General features: G+C 33.3%; 1 protein-coding gene and 2 pseudogenes across 1 annotated transcript in view; 1 reads left to right on the top strand and 2 right to left on the bottom strand.

Moving 5' to 3' along the window:
- Cntn5 (contactin 5) overlaps positions 1–22,846 on the top strand; it is a 1,239,665-nt gene that overhangs the window by 778,521 nt on the left and 438,298 nt on the right. The gene's annotated exons all lie outside the window — the stretch shown is intronic.
- Positions 7,478–8,416, bottom strand: LOC124959724 (heterogeneous nuclear ribonucleoprotein A1-like; annotated as a pseudogene).
- LOC124958381 (cytochrome c-like) lies at positions 19,200–19,489 on the bottom strand (annotated as a pseudogene).

A 22,846-nucleotide genomic window follows, 5' to 3' on the forward strand; every position in this document is an offset into this window, starting at 1 on the left:
TTTTATCTCTATCTTCTCTCCTCCTCACTCATAATCACCAGATCCTATATCACTTCTGTTTTCTCCCTGTCCACCCTTTGAAATTGTGAAGCCATTTGCAAACCTGCTGTTTTTATTGTAGGCAATAATGATTATATCACATCTGTTTATTGTGATAATTAACACTGTAGATCTCATACTAGGAACTATTTCATTTAATGATACATATTGTTTGCATTGGTTGTTATTACCTGTCTCCCCATAAACAGTATGGTACTGGAAACCTTCAGGGATACTGTAAGTCCACAGGGTAGAAACTCCATTACTTCAGATCCATACTCCAATAACAGAATCTGTTGACAGCACAGGGGAAGAAATGTAAGAGAAGGAGTTTAGAATGTGCATATTAAACTGATTTGTGAAGTAAAGAATGGTGTAAGGAGTGAAATCAGAGAAAAAAATACAGGAAGTGAAAGATCACTTTAATAAAGAGAGATTCTGAAAAAAAAATCAAGCAAAAATCCTTGAAGTGAAGGAATCAATGAGCCAAATTAAAAATTCAACTGAAAGCATCACCAACTTACTAGATCACTTGAAAGACAGTTTCAGGAAATGAAGACAAAATATATAATCTTGAAAACAAAGTTGACAATGGAGAAAGGATATTAAGATGCCATGAAAGGAACTTGTAAGAAATATGGGATAACCTGAAAAGACCAAATCTAAGATTTGTGGGGATAAATGAAGACTTGGAGACACAAATGAAAGAAATGCACAATATTTTCAGTGAAATGGTATCAGAAAATTTCCCAAACCTGAATAATAAAGTGAAAAATCAAGTACAGGAGGCTTAAAGAACCTAAATGTACAAAATTACAACAGACCCACACTAAGGTACATTATTATGAAAATGCCTAACATATAAAATAAGGATAGAATTTTAAAGACTGACAGAGAAACACATCTGATTATGTTTAGAGGGAAACCATTCTGGATCTCAGCTGAATCTCTTAACCCAGACCCTCAAAGCTAGGTGGTCTTAGAATAATAAACACCAACTCTGAAAGAAAATAGATGCCGACCAAAATATTATACCCAGCAAAAGTAAGATTCAGAACTGATTTTGAAATAAAAACCTTACATGATAACAAAAGTTAAAAGAATTAATAACTAGAAATTCTACACTATAAAACATACTCAATAAGATATTTCTTCAAGAAGAAATGAAACATAAAAGTAAAAACAAGCAAAGGGAGAAGGAACTACCCTAAAAGCAGTGAAACAATGGAGAGATTAATTCAAATTATAAACCAGAATAAAAATCATATCTCAATAATCACATTGAATATAAATGGCCTAAACTCATCAATCAAAAGACATAAACTGGCAGATTGGATTAAAAAATAAGACCCAATAATATGCTGTGTCCATGAGACTCATCTCATAGGCAAAGACATCCACAGACTGATGGGAAAAAACATATTATTCACATGGATCTCATAAGGAAGCAGCAGTTACTATCTTCAGATAAAGTGGACTTCAAGCCAAAGTTAATCAGAAGGGACAAGGAAGAACATTTCATACTGCTTAAAGGAACTATACATCAACAAGACAAAACAATTGTCAACTTTTATGCCTTGAACAATGGAGCATCAAAGTATATCAAACAAACCCTTCTCAATTACATTTAACATACCTCTCTCACCACTGGATAGATTATCCAAATAAAAATTAAATAAGCTATAGAACTATATATATATACAATTTCATCCATCAAGAACTAAATAAATGTTCTTCTCAGCAGCACATGGATCCTTCTCTAAAATAGACCATACTTTAGGCCACAAAGCAACTCTTAGCAAATACCAAAAAGAAAACCAAATAGAGATAATACCTTTCATCCTATCAGATCATAATGGAATGAAACTAGAAATCAATTATAAAATAAAAAAAATAGAAGCTACTCTAACACCTGGACTAAATAATACAATATTGAATAATGAATGGATAGCAGAAGAAATCAGGAATAAAATTAAAAATATACCTACAGGAAAATGAGAATAACAATACAATATTTCAAAATCTCTGGGACACTACACAGAGCGTGCAAAGAGGAAAGTTCATTGCATTGAGCTTATTCATTAAAAGAATAGAAAATAGACAAATAAATTACCTAGCATTACATCTCAAAGTCACAGAAAAAGAAGAACAAATCAACACCAAAAGCAGTAGAAGACAAGAAATAACTAAAATTGGAACTGAAATAAGTGAAATAGAAACAAAAGAAACAATCCAAAAAATTGACAAAATAAAAAATCGGTTCTTTGTAAAAATCAATAAAAGTGATAAACCCATAGCCATGCTAACAAAAATAGAAAACGCAAATTCCTAAAATTGGAGATGAAAACAAATATCACAGCAGACATTACTGAAATAGAGAAGATAATCAGAACTTATTTTGAAAATTTATACTCTAATACAATAGAAAATCTTGAAGACATCAACAAATTTCTAGAGACATATAACCTACCCAAATTGAATCAGGAGAACATAGAAAATTTGAACAGATCAATTTCAAGCAATAAAATTGAAGATGCCATTAAAGGCTACAAACCAAGAAAAGCCCAGAACCAGATAGATTCTCTGCTGAGTTCTACCGACCTTCAAAGAAGAATGAATACCAATCTTCCTCAAATTATTCCATGAAATGGAAAAGGAGGGAACACTTCCAAGCTCATTCAATTAAGCTAGTATCACCCTGATACCAAAACCAGACAAAGACACATCAGAGAAAGAAAATTTCAGACCAATATCCTTGATGAACATAGATGCAAAAATTCTTAATAAAATAAAATACTGGTAAATCACATACAAAAACATATTAAAAAGATAGTGCAGCATGATCAAGTGGGGTTAGTCCCAGGAATACAAGGTTGATTCAAGATATAGAAATCAACAAATGTAGTTCATCACATCAATAGACTTAAGACAAGAATCCCATGACTATCTCAATGGATGCAGAAAAAGCATTTGACAAAATACAGCATCTCTTCATGTTCAAAACACTAGAAAAACTAGGAACAGAAGGAATACACCTCAACATTGTAAAAGGCATATATGCTAAACCCAAGGCAAACATTATTCTAAATGGATAAAAATCAAAAGCATGCCTTCTAAAAACCAGAATAAGACAGGGAAGCCCTACTTTATCACTTCTATTCAACACAGTCCTGAAAACTCTAGCCAAAGCAATTAGAAGAATGAAATTAAAGGGATACAAATAGGAAAAGAAGAAATCGAACTTTCCCTATTTGCTGATAACATGATTTTATAGAAGACCCATAAAACACTACCAGAAAACTTCTAGAACTCATAAATGAATTCAAGAATGTAGCAGTATATAAAATTAACACCCATAAATCATGTCCTATATATTATTGATAAATCACTGAAAGAGAAATTAGGAAAACTATTCCATTAATGATAGCCTCAAAAAAATTAAAATATTTGGTAATCATTCTAGAAAGAGAGATGAAAGACCTCTACAATGAAAACTACAGAACACTAAAGAAAGAAATAGAAGAAACCTTAGAAGATTGAAAGATCTCCCATGTTTTTAGAGAGGCACAATTAATATTATCAAAATGGCCATACCACCAGAAGCACTATACAGATTCAATACATTCCTATTAAAGTTCCAATGACATTCTTCATAGAAACAGAAAAAAGGCAGTCATTAAAATCGTTTGAAAAAATAGCAGGCCCAGAATAGTCAAATCAATCCTCAGCAAGAAAAGTAAAGCAGGAAGCATCACAATACCAGACCTTAAATTATATTACAGTTATAATAACAAAAATGGCACGGTATTGGCACCAAAACAGATATTGGAAGTCAATGGTGCAGAATAGAAGACCCAGAGACAAACCCACATAAATAGTTATCTCATACTAGACAAAGGTGCCATAAACATACGTTGGAGAAAAGATAGCCTCTTCAACAAATAGTGCTAGGAAAACTGGAAATTCATATGTAATAAAATTAAATAAGACTCCTATCTCTCACCCAGCACAAAAGTCAAAGTGGATCAAGGACCTAGGCATCAGAGACCCTGTACCTACTTGAAGAAAAACTTGGTCCAAATCGCCATCATGTTGGCTTAGAAACCAAATTCCTCAACAGAACTCCTAAAGCACAAGAAGTAAAATCAAGAATCAATAAATGGGATTGTATCAAACTAAGACTCTTTTTCACAGCAAAGGAAATTATCAAGAACATGAAAAGAGAACCTACAGAATGGGAGAAAATTTTATCTCCAGGATACATAAAGAACTCAACAAACCTAATCCCCCCCCCCAAAAAAAAAACAATAAATGGAAAAGGACCCAAACAGCCCATTCATATAAGAAATGTGAATGCTCAACAAATACATGTAAAAATGTTCAACATCACTAGCAATTAGAGAAATGTAAATTAAACCTGCACTGAGATTTTATCTCACTCCAGTAAAAATGGCAATTATCAAGAAAACAAGTAACAATAAATGTTGGTGAGGACGTAGGGGAAAAGTACACTCATATGTTGCTGGTGGGACTGCAAGTTGGTACAGCCACTATGGAAAGCAGTGTGGAGAATACTTGTATTAGAACCACTATTTAACCCAATTATCCCACTTCTCAGTATATACCCAAATGACAAAATCAGCATACTACAGTGATGCAGTCACATCAAAGTTTAAAGCAGCTCAATTCACATTAGCTAAGCTATGGAACCAACCTAGGTGCCCTTCAATAGATGAATGGATAAAGAAAACATGGTACATATTCAAAATGGAATACTACTCAGCCAAAAAGAAGAAAGAAATTATGACATTTGCTGGTAAATTGATGGAATTGGAGGCTATCATGCTAAGTGAAATAAACCAATACCAAAGAAGCAAAGGCCAAATGTTCTATCTGATATGCAGATGCTCATTCACAACAGTCAGAGGAGTCGGGAGGGAGGAGTGAAGATTCACCAGATTTGATAGGGATAAACAGAGGAAAGGAGGAGGTATGGGAATGGGAAAGACAGTAGAATAAATTGGAAAAAACTTTCCTGTGTTCATATGTGAATATACAACCAGTGTATAATTCCACGTCATGTAAAACCACAAGAATGGGAAGTTATACTCCATGTATGTATGATATGTCAAAATACATTCTACTGTCATGTATAACTAAAAAGAACAAATAAAAAATTACGTTCACCACAAGTAGTTATTTTAACTACAGAAAGGATTAAAAATATATTTCAGAAGAAAATAATGTGTTCTCAGAATAAAAATCTAAGATTCAGGAAGAAATGGTGAGCAGGCTATGAGTAAATTGGTGAACCAGGTAAATGTACATTTCTATATAAAGTCATATATCATTTTTGGAATTAGACAATCCACTAAAAGATGAAAGAATGGGAAGAAAATAAGGTAAAAAAAAGACTTTAAAAAGAAAATAGAAAAAAATATGCAATTCCAAGTCTAAAACAGAAATAGAAAGATACCATGAACATGTTTGTCAACAAAATTGAATGTTTTCTTAAAATTCCTTAAAAAATGAAAATAATACAACCCTTACTAAAGGAAAAATGAAGGGTTAAGTAGTTAACTATGGATGTTAAAATTGTTAAGTCAAAACATTCCTAATGTTTTGTATCAAGTCATTTTTATTATATATCAATTCCACAGAACGTGTAAGGAAAAGATCCCTAGGAAAATGAGTATCTAAATTAAAAATTAACATATTCATCTACAGAGATCACCTCTAATAACTTTAAGAATTAAAAGTCAAAGTATAAAATGGTTTAGAACATACTTATTCACCTTGAATGAAGGAAAACTGAAATACTTTTAAATTGCAGTGTACTCAATTGCAGTGAAATTGAAAATATTTTTAGGTTAAAATCCAACATAAAGAGAATGTACATACAAGCCAAAATCTTGGAAAATAAACACATATAAATGACAAAAGATTAGAAATAAGCATATATAAATTATATCTACAAATTAATCTAAATATAAGTATGTACATGTGTATACATACTATGAAATAAAAAAATAATACATACTAATAGGTATTCACCTAAAATAAAAAGACATAAAGATGCTTACATTTAATAATTAGATTCAAATTAAAATAAATCCATATCAGGCTGGGTGTGGTGGTCCATGCATATAATCCTAGCAACTTGGCGGGTGGAGGCCTGAGGATTGCAAGTGCAAAACTAGCCTTAGCAAATTAGAGAGGCTCCAAGCAACTTAGTGAGAACCTGAATCAAAATGAAAAATAAATGAAAAGGTCGATGGATGTGACTCATGTTTAAGTGCCCCTGTGCTCAACCCCCAGTACCAAAAAAAAAAAGAAAAGAAAAGAAAAAAAAAACCACAACATTATATACTATTTTTATGCCCAATAATTTGTCAAAATCTTGAAATCTCATAATGTTAATTGTTGGAGTGGTGTGGGTTGAGAACACATGGACAGTTACTGGTAAAATTCTTTGGAAAAATAATAAGAGACAGGTAAGAAAGTGCTCATCCTAGCTTGGATGTATTGATTAATAAGCTAGTAATGACACAGATACCCATTGATAGAAAAATGGATAAAGTACATTCAAAAAATGGAATATTTTATAGCAATAAACATTAATGAACCAAAATACTTATGACAGCATAAAAGAAACTTACAAATATAGCATTATGTTAAAACAAGTTGCAACCTACTTTATGATACCAATTTAATAAAATTCAAATTCATAGAATTTATTTAAAGTCGTAACATGGGCCTTTTTAAAGGAAGGAATGATAAGCACAAAACCCAAAATATTAAAAGGAGGCGAAATAAATACAAAAAGAAAGGAAGGGTCAGGAATAAAATAGCTTAGTCATACTAATGAAACCAACTAGTGCTTGGTTTGTGAAAATTCATTTAAATTTTTCATAATAATTATGTTACATAAATTATTTTTACTATACCAAATATTATGCAATTAATATATAATTTATATATCATAAAATTCATTTATTTAGACATTCATATGAATTGGCAATGGACCTCCACATTCTCTCAAGTTTTCACTAGGCAGTCAATACCATACCTACCCAGGCTCTCACCATGTTTTTACTTTTTTTAAACACACATTTATTCACTATCATGATCAGGCTATTACATTTAGCAATCAACAGCATGGGTGCAAAAAAAAAGTCTACATTTAAACTCTTTGTTGGAAATGCTTTATACTTTCCACAAAAAAGAAAATAAATAACCTGTTATACAATCAGTCACAAATACAATCCTTGAGTTTTATTGCCCATACACATGAGTATTGTCTAAACCATGTCTTCTTGGTAGCAGCTAGGCCCTGCCACCACTGTGCTTGACTGAGTTCACAAATCTGTTATAACCTGTAGCTTCCCTGTCACTTCTCTAGTTCTCCTCTCCTGCTAAACTTTGTTTCCTGGAAGTATTAAAACCTTCTGCCACTGCCATAGCTACTGCTGCTGCTGGAACCACCATATCTGCCTTGGTTTCATGGTTTGACGAAGTACTGGCCTCTACCAACATAAGGTCCAGAACTTTTGCCTCCTAAGTTTCCACCCTTCATGGGTCCAAAATTTGATCATGGCTGTAATTGCCAAAATCACTGTAGCTTCCACCACCTCCAAAATTGCTTCCATCATTATCAAATCTATTGTAGCCATCCTGGCTTCCACCATATCCAGTGCCACCAAAGCCACAATGACCACTGAAGTTTCATCCACAACCAAAATTGTCATTTTCACCAAAACCACCTCCATGACCACCACCAAAGTTTCCAAAACCACTTTGACCTCTTTAACTAGATGAAGCATTAGCCATCACTTGCTTTAACAGGGCTTTCCTCACTTCACAGTTGTGCATTCACAATACGGTATTTCTGAATGACAATCTTATGCACAGAGTCATGTTCATCAAAAGTTACAAAAGCAAAGTCCCTCTTCTTTCCAGTGCTTTGGTTAGTCATGATTTCAATAACTTCAGTTATCCCATACTGTTCAAAATAAACTCATAGGTGATGTTCTTCAGTGTCTTCTTTAATGCCACCAACAAAGTTCTTTTTCACAGTTAAGTGGGCCCCTGGTCTTTGAGAATCTTCTCTTGAGACAGCTCTCTTTGGTTCCACAACTCTTCTATCCACCTTGTGTGGTCTTGCATTCATTGCTGCATTTACTTCCTCAACAGTGTCATAAGTGACAAACCCAAAGCCCCTGGAGTGCTTGGTGCTTGGTTCTCTCATTACCACACAGTCTGTGAGCATTCCCCATTGCTCAAAATGGCTTCTAAGACTCTTGTAAGTTGTTTCAAAGCTCAATCTTCCAATGAATACCTTCTGCAGCTGTTCGGGCTCTTTAGGGGACTCTGATTTAGACAGGACAGCAGTAGGGAGAGACTTCAAGATGCTTTCTCAGCAACATCCACAGGCAGAAAGGAGTGAGCTAATGAATGTATCCCTACCATGTTTCTGACCATTGATATGGTCTCTACTGTTAAGACCAGAGAGAATCATTGAAGAAGTTTATTAGAGATAGTAATTCTCCAAATGTGAACTGAGTTTTATAAATTGATTAAAAACTTAATCCAGTAGTGAGGAAGTATTACATAATGATTGAGAACATGGCCAAAAAAACTTTTTTATTCAAATCCCAGCTCTGCAACTCACTAGCTGAATGTCCTAGGAAATGTTATTTTCGTAAGGCTCAGTTTTCTACTATTTAATGTGTGGTTCACAGTATCTCTTCCCTCATTAAGTTACTCTTAGGATGAAAGGAAATAATGCATATAAATCTCTGAGCACAGTCCCTAACATATATTCATGCTGAATAGATGTAAATATCACTATTTTCATTCCATGGATCAATCTGTCATATGAGTTAAATGCTTACTCTTTGATTTTCCCAAATTTCTAAAGAGAAGAAATGGGAAGTTGTAATGTTTTCATTTTTGTTTTCAATTAACTCTACTTGACATGGTTGAAATGTTGATATGATTCTATAAATGTGTTAATTTAGGTGACTCAGAAGAGCACAGATTAAAAAATATTGACAGTCACCTGAGGACAGTAAGCTGCTTAATGAGACTGTGGTGCTGGTGACAACATGGCAGGGTACCATTGAGGAAATGTCTCTAGCATCCTGAAAGAGAGAAGGAATAGGTTTACTTTTCTTCTGAGATCAAAAACTGAACCTGAATCACATTTATTAAACTGTTTCTTTCTTGGGAGTAAGGTGTTAGTAATGAGCAGCATCCTATGGAAGAAAGCATGTGAAAGGGATCATAGAAATCAAGGAAAGAAATATCTTACTATCCTAAACACAAGATATACATAAGCCCATTTGGATGAATATAAACTACTGAAAAAAAATGACCAAACAGGGGAGAATAAACAAATTTCTCATTCCAAAGTCTAAATAGTTTGTGAAGAAATGCCACCCTCATGGAGGTGGAGTGAAACTTTACTACCTAAGTGTAGACTGTAGTTAGTTCTTTCCAAATTGCACAGTATGGAAAGAGAAGAAAAAAGCAATTTTACAAAGAATTTGACAAATACACTCTGAACTAGAAGATCAAAGTCAGCATCAGAGTCTCATGGTGCTAATGTGTATCCTTGATATATTGTGGTCAAAATGGTACATTACCTCTGTTATCTTCCTTCTCAAAACCCATAACCCCAGTCAAACTGTCAGAAAAATGTCATACAAATCCCATTTGAGGGGCATTCTACAAAATTCCTGACCAGTGCACCTCAAAACTGTCCAAATCATCCAAAGCAAGGAAAGTCTGACTTAAGATTTCATCTCACCCCAATTAGAATGGCGATTATCAAGAATACAAGCAACAATAGGTGTTGGCGAGGATGTGGTGAAAAAGGAACACTCATACATTGCTGGTGGGGTTGCAAATTAGTGCAGCCACTCTGGAAAGCAGTGTGGAGATTCCTCAGAAAGCTTGGAATGGAAACACCATTTGACCCAGCTATCCCACTCCTTGGCCTATACCCAAAGGACTTAAAATCAGCATACTACAGAGATACAGCCACATCAATGTTCATTGCTGCTCAATTCACCATAGCCAGATTGTGGAACCAACCTAGATGCCCTTCAGTTGATGAATGGATAAAGAAACTGTGGCATATTTATACAATGGAATATTACTCCGCAATGAAGAATGATAAAATTATGGCATTTGTAGGCAAATGGTCGAAATTGGAGAATATCATGCTAAGTGAGATAAGCCAATCTCAAAAAACTAAAGGACGAATGATCTCGCTGATAAGCGGATGAGGACATATAATGGGGTTGGGAGGGGTTAGCATTAGGTTTAGGGTTAGGTTTAGGGTTAGGGATAAGGAGAGCGGTAAGAATGAAGGAAAGAAGGACTGTATAGAGGGAAAAGAGGGGTGGGAAGGGTGGGGGGAAGGGAAAAAAAATAAACATAAAAGACAAAAAAAAAGAATATAACATGGTGTCCTAGATGGGATATTGGAGCAGAAGAATTATTTTAGGTCAAAACTAAGGAAAGTTAAATAAGCTGTTGACTGGTTAACAACCATGTGTAGATACTGCTCCACTAATTTTGACAAGTCTAGCATACTAACATAAAAATAATAATAAGGGAATCTGGGTGTAGACAGTATGGTAACATTTGTTTCCATCTTCTCAATTTTCCTGTAAATCTCAAACCATTCTAAATTTTTAAAGTTTATTTTACAAAACAAGGTAAATGCTAAATTTATGGTATGGGCATTAAGTGCTGTGACCAAAGGAAGAATAAGTCTTTTCAGTTGGCAGTTTAAGCAAAGGTTGCTTGGAGGTGGTAGGGACTGAATCCAGTACTAAAATATAAAAATTGGCAAACTTTTAAATTTCAGAAGGACATTAAGCCAAGAAAGTCCCTTTTTTCATGGTAAAATCTCTAATAGAAGCAAGGAATACCAAGGTGTTGCTTTTCTGCCCTGTATATTAACTCACTTTTAAAATATGCTAATAAAATAGAAAGGGTTCTTATTTGGCAGTATCCTAAGTTAAATAATCTTCCAAGATAAAACAAAAGTGATTATTTTCATGAGCAAATAGTAGCTGGACAATTCAGATCACATCAAGTTTCTGAAATTTTTTAAATCTCCCCTCTGGCTAAGCAGTAATGTAAGAAAATGTAGCAACAATAGCACTTACTAGCTTGCGGATAGCATCTGACTAATATATTTCTTTGCTCCAAAAAAATTATTAATCACCTACTATATGTCAGATATCTAGTTTAGACACAGAGAATACAATATTAAAGTATAGGAGTCTCTTACAAGCTAATGCTCTGGTGTTCTTATCAGGGTGTTGTGGTAAGGTCAAAGTGAGACATGGGCCCATAAGTCAGATTCTTTTTTTCCTTATAATTAGTTTGAATCTGAATGTCTCCACATAAATAAAATAAAATATATGCTAATATAGTTCCAATAATAAAATTTGTGCCATTCTATCCATTCCTGAACATTGAGCTATCCAATATTGCCTTATCTTTAAATATGTATATCTGTATGCGAGGGGAGTATAAACACATACATATAAACACACGAAGATTTTGTAATCTACTTGACTAGAGCAGATAATATGTTGTGTCTTTTTAAAAGTATGTTTGACTTTACATAGTTTAATCATTTGAGACTAAGGTTCAAAAGAGCATCCCACCTTTCTCTGGGGTTTGTGCATCTCTGACCACTGCCTTGCCAGGGTTTTGTCCAGGAGGGAGCTGCTGATGTCCTTACTGCCAGCTGATGGCCTTCTGCTATTAAGAGAGATGAGAAAGAAAATTACCTCTTCCTGCTGGGGTTGCTATAGTGACTGTTGGACCTGCCATTCTATCTACTATCTAATCGATGGTATGTAGGTTTTCTGAGAGTCCAAATTTAGTCTTTATGGTAGCATATTTCCCATTTCAGTTTGCTTCATTTATCAGTAAACTTTTCAGTGTCTACAAGGCAAATGACCTTTCTTACCTTCTCTTCTCAACAAGCTGTTAGACTCAGCAATATCAGTCATCAAAATATCAAGAGATTAACTTCGATGTTGTTAATCAATCTCTGTTCAATCTAGAGGCTTATAACAGTGCTTGTCATTAATATGATTTGATTAACTTTGGGTAACAAAACTGGGAATGAGAAAAGAGAAAAGAAAAAAATAAGCTGAGGAGTTTTAAGTTTTATAGATTTTTTTCTTTAGAAATGGTGTTTATTCTTTTACAAATATAATCAAAACTAAAAAAAACTAAAAGAATTCTCAGTGTATTTTGACAGGTACTGGTAACAAGAAAAGAAGGAATTCACAGCAGCTAGATCATTAACTCTTGGAAGCAATGTTCATATATGGACAGTGAAAATTCTTACTAGTTATTCCTTGAAAAGTCTTTCATTGTACAAGAAAATCACCAACGATTAGGTAAAAAAATATACAAAGTCTGGCTATAATTCTGATGCTATGAAGATTTGATAACCCAATGCCAGAGCGTGGAGAATTTTATATGAAATAAGCTACATGGTGTTGGATTTAGAAACAGCTGAATTTTACTTCAGGAAGCAGAGCAGCCTGCTTATAGGAATGAGAGGTGGAGTATGAAAAATGGTGGAATGAGGTAGACATCATTACCCTATGTACAGGTATGATTACACAAATGGTATGAATCTACCTCATGCACAACCATAGAAATGAAAAGATGTATCCCATTTGTATATAGTGAATCAAAATGCAGTCTATAAAAATAAGAAAAAAAATTTAAAAAAAGAAAGATAGGAAGTCCTGTTCCTTGCTCAAGGCATGACTTCAGATTGTTGGTACTGCATTCAGAATCAACAGAGTCTTCTTCTCTACCCATGCCAAGAATTTTAAAAAGCGTCTATCTGGGATCTCTTATAGACATATAAGGTAAAAAAAAATAGAGGTGATCTTGGGGGCCTGGGTACATTGCATCTGAATTTTATAATTCCAGTGAATAAGCTGCACTGAATCTTATAAACCCTACATGATCTACACATTCGACTCCTCTGTCTTTTATTTTGTTTTGTTTTGTTTTGTTTTATTTTATTGGTAAGGATGATTGAACCCAAGGGCTCTCAAACACTGAGCCACATCCCCAGCCCTTTGTATTTTTATTCAACTTCTCTTTTGACTTATTTTGTCTTTAATAATGGCATCGTATGTGTGAGATTATAGCAAATTCAAAACAAAACACTTTCTCTAATACACAGGGTAGAAAGAGGGAATCAATATAAAAACTTAAAAACAAAACATATGACAAAATTTAGATCAAGCTTGCCAACTATAATGATATTAATCTGTTAAGATCCAGACTCTCAAATTATTAACAGTTTAATATGTGCTATTTATATTTATAGATGCAAAAAGAATATTTTAAAATATAGGCAAAATATATTCTGACAGTAATTATGGCAGATATGCCTACTTGTAATGTTAGACAAAGTACAAACAACACACATTCATTCACTGAGTTCTCCTTATGGGTTAAATGTTCTTTGAGATTCTGGGGATATAGAAATATGTGCATTTCATATAATTACAGGCAACACATATTTAATAAAAATAAATGAATTAAAAAAACAGAACTATTATTTAGTAAACATCCTAGATGCTGGATATAAGGATGAATATGCTACTGCTTCATATAAAATGATAGTAACTAACATTTATTGAGGGTTCACTATAAGCATTTCACATTTTATAAGCATTATCCATTTTGAGGTATAGATGATGTTGATGAGGAGGAGGATTATATAGATAAGCAAACTAAGGCTTGCTCAGGTTCACATGGGTTAAGAGGAAGAAAAAAATTCTGACCTTTGTCTTTTTGATCCTAAAAGTCAAATCAAACTTTTCAAATATTCTATCCCTCCAAAATGACTTTAACAGACAAAATAGAATAGTCATCAACTCTGTAACAGAACGCTCATAGATTCAGCCTTTCTGTTCCTCCTAATTTCAATGAACCAGATCAGGGATCCTCTCCCTGGCTTGCAAGCCAAAGGTTTTCTTTGTACATTTGAGAGTGCTTGAGAAATTAAAAAGAATAGTACTTTATAATGTAAAAATTATATGACAGTATGTACATAATATCCTCATCTTTCCTTTTGACCTCTGAAGCTTCAAACATTCACTCTCTGACCTTTTATAAAAAATGTCTGACTAACCTTGAACTAGATTGTGATGCCTCTCAGCAATGTGGGCAATGCACACTCCATAACTGATGCACAGAAAATTTTGTTTAGTAAATAGACATAGCCCAGCACAATTTCTGGGAACTATTTTCTTGCACTTCAATACAAAGAACTGGAGAAACTAGAAAACAGAAGCAAAAATCAAAATATTACTAATATGTTGGGCAGAGTTCAATATAAAAACAAATATCATTCTCAACAATTTCTTCACATAAGTGATGAAAATTCCACAAATATAGTTTATTTTTAATAAATTATTAAAACATGTTTTTTGTCTTGTTAATAATTCTCTAGTTTCATGGACTTAAACCATGTAGGAAGGTAATAACTTGTAAGATATATCCAATTCAATTTGTAACAACTGCCTTAGTGTGTATTTATTCATACATTTATTCAACAACTAATCATTGAATACATTGTGAATGACCTGGTTTCTGAACCTAAATAATTTCATGTTCATTTTTTCTCACAATTGATATGCAGCACAATATATGATTTGCTGTACACAGTAAATGGTATTCTCCCTAAATTTTGAATATTACCCATTATGTATTAGTTCATCCTAAACAAATATTTTTTAAAATTCTGGAGAAAACCGAATAATAGGAGAGAAATAATGGTCCAAGGACAGAGGGAGATTTGCTCTAAGCCACCACATGTTTTTGTCTGAGATACAAGAGAGGTTGAAAATTGATCATTAGTCAACTGGGTTATGAAATAAAGCAGCTTTCTAAGATTTTTTAATTAAACAAGCTGTAATTTATTTAAACAGAACTGTTATGGTTATAGCTTTTATCAGAAAAAATGCAAATTATCAGTTTTTGAATTGACTGTACAACAGCAAATATGCTAAAGAATCAAGAAAATGAGTCATTGTCATCTTAACATTTATTTGGAGACCAGAACTGTTGTTAAGTGCACTGAAATACAGAAGTCGAAAGCAAATTTAGAAGAGCAAAACACTGAAGCCTACATGTTAGTGATGATGGAAAATACTGGTATAACTAAAGTAAAATCAAAAGATACCATTACAGAGATCCTCATACAATTTGGGACTGGATTTGATTTAGAAGGGAAAACCCTATAGCTTTACTAAAATCTGCATTGCTCAAATGGAAAATTAAAATTTTATATTCACAACCAAAGAAACTATCTTAAAAATCTCACCAGTGATTTGTTTTTCATTAGATACATGAAAAAGAAATAATTGGTCTAGAGGAGCTATTCTTTATAGGTGACAGTGGAGGTTAAAATTGCCTGGAAGAGTATAAACATGTATGGCAGAAAGGAATTCCTAAAGGACAGTGTGATGAGTACCATCTCCCTTGGTCAGAACAACACTGCTAGCTCTGAAGGTATGGTAGTTTCCCAGAAAGTTACAAACATTAATGGGGTACCATCTAATGTCCAATGCAAGAATGCATAATATAAATTGCATGTTTAAATCAGGTTAAACAAATTTATCCGTGGTGAAAGCTTTGAAAATCCTGTCTTCTACTTTGGAAATGTATAGTACATTATTGTTGTTGATCCTCACCATACTGTGCAATAGTCCTCAGAGACTTGCTCCTATGAAATTCAGTCCCCCTTGCACAATCTTTCCCTATCCTTTCCACTCTGGCCACCAGTCTACTTGCAACTTTTATGAGAACAATATCTTTAGATTCCACATATTAACTGTCTTCCTGTGCCTGACTTATTTCACTTAGTGATCCCTGATTCCATCTGTTGTCAAAAATGACATGATTTCATTTTTTTATGGGTGAATACTCTTCCATTTTTTATATGTATCCTGTATTTGTGATCCATTCATCATTTGATAGACACTTTGGTTGTTTCGATTTCTTGACTGGAGTGAGAAGTACTACAATGAATGTGGGAATGCGGATGTCTCTTCAATATGCTGATTTCATTCCCTCTGGTTATATTCCCAGTAGTGGGATTCATGGTTCCTATGGTAGTTCTATTCTTAATTTTTTGAGGAACCTCCATACTGTTTCCATAATAATTGTACTAATTTACATTCCTACCAACAGTGTGCAAGGGTTCCCTTTTTTCACATCTTTGCCAGCACTTGTATGTATTTGGTCTTTTTGAGAGGAGCCATTCTTACTGGGGTGAGGTGCTATCTTATTGTGGTTTTGATTTTCATTTCCCAGATGATTAGTGATATTGAGCACTTTCTTAATGTACTTGTTGGATGTTTGTATGTTTTCTTTGAGAAATTTCTCTTTTGACCTGTTGCCCATTTTAAATATCAGGTTATGTTTGGTTGTTGTTGTTGTTGTTATTTTTGTTGAGTTTTTGGAGTTCCTTATAAATTCTGGGTATCAACTTCTTGTCTGGTGTATACCTAGCAATATTAAATACCATTCTGTAGGTCCTTTCTCATTATGTTCTTAGCTATATAGAATCTTTTTAGTTTGATGTTTTTCCATTTGTGTATTTTTGCTTTGGGGGGCTTATCCATAACATTTTCCCTATGTTTTCTCCTAGTAGTTTCATGGGTTACATTCAGGTCCTTAATCAATTTTGAGTTTATCTTTGTAACTTGTAAGGGGTAGAAATCTAATTCATTCTTCTGCATGTTGATGTCCAAATTTCCCAGCACCATTTTTTGAAAAGACCATCGTGTTTTTAGCTCTTTGTTGAAATCAGTTTGCTGTAGATAAAAATCAGTTTACTTTCTAGAATATCTATTCAGCTCCATTAGTCTATGTGTCTGCATTCATGCCAATACTATGGTGTTAGGATTATTACAGCTTTTTATTATGGTTTATGCATTTTTTATTAGCACATTAGAGTTATATGCAATATTGGTGTTCATTTTGACATGAATATAAAAACGTCCCCATTCCTTGCCTTTTCCTCCCCTCTTTCCTCCCACTGTTCCCTTTACTTTTGTTATCTTTCCTTCTATTTACTTAGTTTTTTTAAAAAAAAACTAATGCATTACAGATATTGAAGTCAGATATTGTAATACCTCCTGCTTTAATCAAGGTATTTTTCTTGATATTTGGTATTTTTTTAATGTATGTGTGTAATTCTATATAAATTTGGATAATTTTATCTATTTAAGTATTTATCTGCTTCTATAAAGAATGCCATTGATATTTTGATAGAAATTGCATTGACTCTATATATAACTTTGGGTAATTTTGGATATTTTAACAATATTAATTCTTCCTGTCCATCAACATGGGATGTCTTTTCACATTTTTGTGTCCTGTTCATTTTATTTCATCAATGCTTCATAATATTAATTTTAGATTTTTTTATCTCTCTGGTTCAATTTATTTCTACATTTTTGTGGCTATCGTAAGTGAGATTTCTTTCTTGATTTCTGTTTAAGATAATTTGCTTCTGGCTCATAACAGGTCTACTCATTAATATGTATAGGTTTTCCATCCTGAAATTTTGTTGAATTTATTTATTAGTTCTAAATTTACTTATTTTCCAATTTGGATGACTTTTATTTCTTTATCTTGCCTAATTTCTCTGGCTAGGATTTCTATTTCTGTGTTGGAAAAAATGGTAAAAATCGGTTCTTTCACATGTAACAGATCTTAGAAAATATTCAGCTTTCCTCCATTGACTATAAGGTTATCTATTAACTTTTTATGAATGACTTTTATTATGTTGAGGTATGTTCTTTATATACAGAATTTGTTCAGCATTTTACCATGAATATACTTTGAATTTCATCAAGTGTCTTTTTTGCATCAGTTGAGATGTCTCTGAGGTTTTATTCTTATTATGTTGATGTAGTGTATTAAGTTTATTGATTTGCCTATATTGAAACATCTTTGGATCTCTCACATGAATCGCACTTGATCATGTTACATAATATTTTTAATGTGCTGCTGGATGTGATTTTCTAATATTTTTCTTGAGTCTGTTCTATAGTTTTATATTTTTGTTGTATTCTCAGTTGGTTGTGCTTTAAGAGTAATTATGGCTTTATAGAATGCATTTGGTAGAATTCCTCATTTTTGTATTTTTTAAATAGCTTAAGGTATTAGTTCTTCTTCAAATGTTTGGTATAAATTTTTATCTGTAATTTTGTTTTTAATTATCTTAAGTCTTCTGATCACAGAATCTACAAATGTGTGATGATTGTACATGTCCTTTCCTTTAATCCTGCCATCTAATGAGTTGGCAAAAATCACCAGTACCAATCATGTCTACACAGTTATTCCAGAGAACTTTTGTGTTCTTGAAGAGCTGCTTAAAGCTCATTCTGAATTATAACTTAGTATGACATAGGAAATAAAGATTAAAAAGTAAAGTCTAACTTAGTATTGTATCATGCTGACTTTTAAAAGCATCTGAACTTATAGATCAACTATAAAATGTGAAAAGTGTTAAATATCCTTTATTAATATTATACAAAACCACAGACTTTTAATAAGGTAAAGCCAGCATTTTAGATATAAGTAATTCTAATTACGTTGTCATGATCAATAAAAATGTAAAGCAGACACCGCTTCCTTATCTTCAACCATTGCCTTCAATAGGCTAATGAAGACAAATTCAAACACATGTGAATTTTGCTCACTTTTGAGACAATGGAGGGATTTTCCCCAGTATTAAAACATATTCACATACCCAGTTATATAAGCCTAAATATAAAACCAGCTTTCAGATGGTTGAACATCTGAAAGTTGAACATTATTAGTAAACTCCAACTGTATCTTTATAAAGGAAAAACAGTAATGTTTACTGAGCTGGGATTACTATCAAATTTTTGTTTTGTAAAAAAGATCATATTCATTTAACTACAAACTGATTTTACTTATATCAGGACTACCCAAGAAAAATATTCTGTTAGCCATTAAAAATCTGAATTCTTGTGTATTATAGCATTTAAACTAGGGAGCACATAATAAGGCCATGAGACATTTCTTTTTTGTAATAAACAAAGTGGTGGCTGTTACTCTTTAGTTGCTTTCTTGAGGTAAGCTATTAAGTCTGCCCTTTCTCCCTCCTTTTTAGGATCAGTTTTGTTCCAGGGATGAACTTTTTGGGACTCTCAGATACTCCATCCTCGCAGGCCATGCCTTTGTTCTTGTTGGCATCTGTGTAAGAGATTCCAATAGCCTGATCAGTCTTCTGCCTGCACAGTCCATGGAGACCTATCCCCATTTTGTGCTTGCCTCCCTTTTCCATGGTGTGTCACCAGACATGTTTCTTAACATATTCTTTTTGCCTCTCAACATCATGTTTTTAATTCACTTTTTCTTTACTAGTGCAAGGAAAGTTCCCACTCAGAAACCAAATGTCCTGCTCTCTCGTGCTTCATAGAATTCAGCAGTGAAGCCATCTGGCCTCACACTTTCCTTTAGTGGTGGAATTTTTACTACAGATTACATATTTTACTTGTTATTGTTCACATTTTCTAATTCTTCATATTTCAGTCTTGACATTTATCCATTTCTTCTGGATTACTTATAGTAATCTCTGATCTTTCGTATTTCCGTGCTGTCAGAAATACACCATATAAAATCATCTCTGATTTTATTTCTTTGAGTATTCTCTCCTTTTCTAAGTCTAAGGGTTTGTCCATTTTGTTCATCCTTTTAAAGAACTGGTTCTTTGTTTCATTGTCCTTTTATATTATCTTTTTATTCTCTATTTCATGTATTTCTACTCTGATCTTTATTATTTCTTCTGCTATTTGGAGTTTAGTTTGTTCTTGTTTTTCCAGTTTCTTGAGATGCAGTGATAGAATTTCAAACTGAGATCTTCTTAGCTTTTGATGTAGGCATTATACATACATATATGCATTAAAAACATTGTTATTTTAAAATACATATTGTCTGTCATGTCAAACACTGAATGAAAGGCTATGAAATATAATTCATGATGATGTACAAATAAATTGTCCTGATGTGTAATTTAAAAGATAAGTATGATACATTTTCTCATTTGTAATAGAATATTCACTTTAGCAACTTTTTTAAAAGGTTGTGTTTTATTTTTTAATTTGTTCTAATTAGTTATACATGACAGTAGAATGTATTTTGACACACTGTACACAAATAGAGCACAACTTGTTCCTCTGATTGAACATGATGCAGAGTCACAACAGTAGTGTAATCACATATGTATATAGGGTAATAATATCCATCTCATTACACTGTCCTTCCCATCCACAACCCCCACCCCTCTCAACACTTCCCTCTGCACAATCTAAAGTTCCTTCATTCTTCCCTACCAACCTCCACCATTATGGGTCAGGATCTACTTATCAGAGGTAACATTTGTCCTTTGGTTTTTGGGGTTTGGCTTATTTCACTTAGCATGATATTCTCCAGCTCCATCCATTAACCTGAAAATGTCATAATTGCATTCTTTTCTAAGGCTGAGTAATATTCCATTATGTATATGTACCACAATTTCTTTATCCATTCATCTGTTATAGGGCATCTAGGTTGGTTCCTTTGTTTAGCTATTGTGAATTGAGCTGCTACAAACATTGATGTGGTTGTATCAATGTATTATGCTGATTTTAAGTTCTTTTGGTATAAACCAAGGAGTGGGATAGGTTGGTCCAATGGTGGTTCCATTCCAAGTTTTCTGAGGAATCTATATACTGCTTTCCATAGTGGGTGCACCAAGTTGCAGTCCCACCAGCAATGTATGAATGTACCTTTCTCCCCACATCCTTGCCAAAAATTATTATTAATTGTATTCCTTATAATTATCATTCTGATTGGAGTGAGATGAAATTGTAAAGTAGTTTTGATTTGCATTTCTCTAATTGCTAGAGATGATGAACACGTTTTCATGTTTGTTGATCAATTGTATATCTTCTGTGAAATGTCTGTTCAATTCCTTAGTCCATTTATTGATCAGGTGCTTTGTTTTTTTGGTGTTAAGTTTTTTGAGTTCCTTACATATCCTGGAGATTAGTGTGCTATATGAGGTGCATGTGGTAAAAATTTTCTCCCATTCTGTAGGAGATTGATTATTTCCTTTGCTAAGAAGAAGCCTTTCAGTTTGAGTCCATCCCATTTATTGATTTCCAATTTTACTTCTTGTGCTTTAGACTCTGGCTAAGGAGTCGGTTCCTAAGCTGACATGGTGGAGATTTGGTCCTATTTTTTCTTCTATTAGGCACAGGGTCTCTGTTCTAGCACCTAAGCCTTTAATCTACTTTGAGTTGAGTTTTGTGCAGGGTGATGAGAGAGAGAGGTTTACTTTCGTCTTGTTACATATGGATTTACAGTTTTCAGAGCACCATTCGTAGAATAGGTTATCTTTTTCCAATGTTTGTTTTTGGTGCCTTTGTCTGTATGAGATAACCATATTTATGTGGGTTTGTGTCTGTGTCTTCTATTCTGTACCATTGGTCTACCTGTCTATTTCATTGCCAATACCATGCCATTTTTCTTTGTATTGCTCTGTAGTACATTTTAAGGTCTGGCATTGAGATGCCTCCTGCTTCACATTTCTTGCTAAGATTGCTTAGGCTATTCTGGTTCTTTTCGTGTTCCAAATGAATTTCAAGAATGCTTTTTCTAGTTCTATGAAGAATGTCATAGGGATTTTAATAGGAATTGCATTAAATATGTATAATAATTTTGGTAGTGTGTCTATTTTAACAATATTAATTCTGCCTATCCAAGAGTTGGGAGATCTTCCCATCTTCTAAGGCCTTCCTCAATTTCTTTCTTTAGTGTTCATTGTGGAGGTCTTTCACCTCTTTTGTTAGATTGATTCCCAAATATTTTATTTTTGAGGGTATTGCAAATGGGGTAGTTTTCCTAATTTCCCTTCATTGGATTCATCACTGATATATAGAAATGTGTTTGATTTATGGGTATTGATTTTATATCCTGCTACTTTTCTGAATTCATTTATTAGTTTTAAATATTTTCTGGTGGAGTTTTTGGATCTTCTAAATATGGAATCATGTCCTCAGCAAATAGTGATAGTTTGAGTTCTTCTTTATTCCATTTTTATCCCTTTAATTTCTTTTATCTGTCTGATTGCTCTGGCTGGAGTTTCAAAGACTATGTTGAATAGATGTTTTGAAAATGGCATCCCTATTATGTTCCAGTTTTTAGGGGGAATGGTTCAATTTTTCTCCATTTAGAATAATGTTGGACTTGGGCTGAGCATAGATAGCTTTTACAATGTTGAGGTATGTTCCTACTTTCCCTAATTTTTCTAGTGTTTTGAACATGAAGAGGTGCTGTATTTTTTTCAAATACTTTTCCTGCATCTATTGTGATGATCATAGATGATCATATGATTCTTTTCCTTTAGTCTATTGATGTGATGAATTACATTTATTGATTTTCATATGTTGAACCAATCTTACATCCCTAGGATGAACCCCACTTGATCATGGTGTACTGTCTTTTTAATATGATTTTGTATGCAATTTACCAAAGTTTTTTTGAGAAATTTTGCTTCTGTGTTCATCAGGGGTATTGGTCTGAAGTTTTCTTTCCTTGATGTGTCTTTGGTTTTGGTATCAGGGTGATACTAGCCTCATAGAATGAGTTTGGAAGTATTCCTTCCTTTTCTATTTCATACAATAATTTGAGGAGTATTAGTGTTAATTCTTCT

Source organism: Sciurus carolinensis, chromosome 11 (assembly GCF_902686445.1).
Source record: "Sciurus carolinensis chromosome 11, mSciCar1.2, whole genome shotgun sequence".
In the NCBI taxonomy this organism is placed as follows: Eukaryota; Metazoa; Chordata; class Mammalia; order Rodentia; family Sciuridae; genus Sciurus; species Sciurus carolinensis.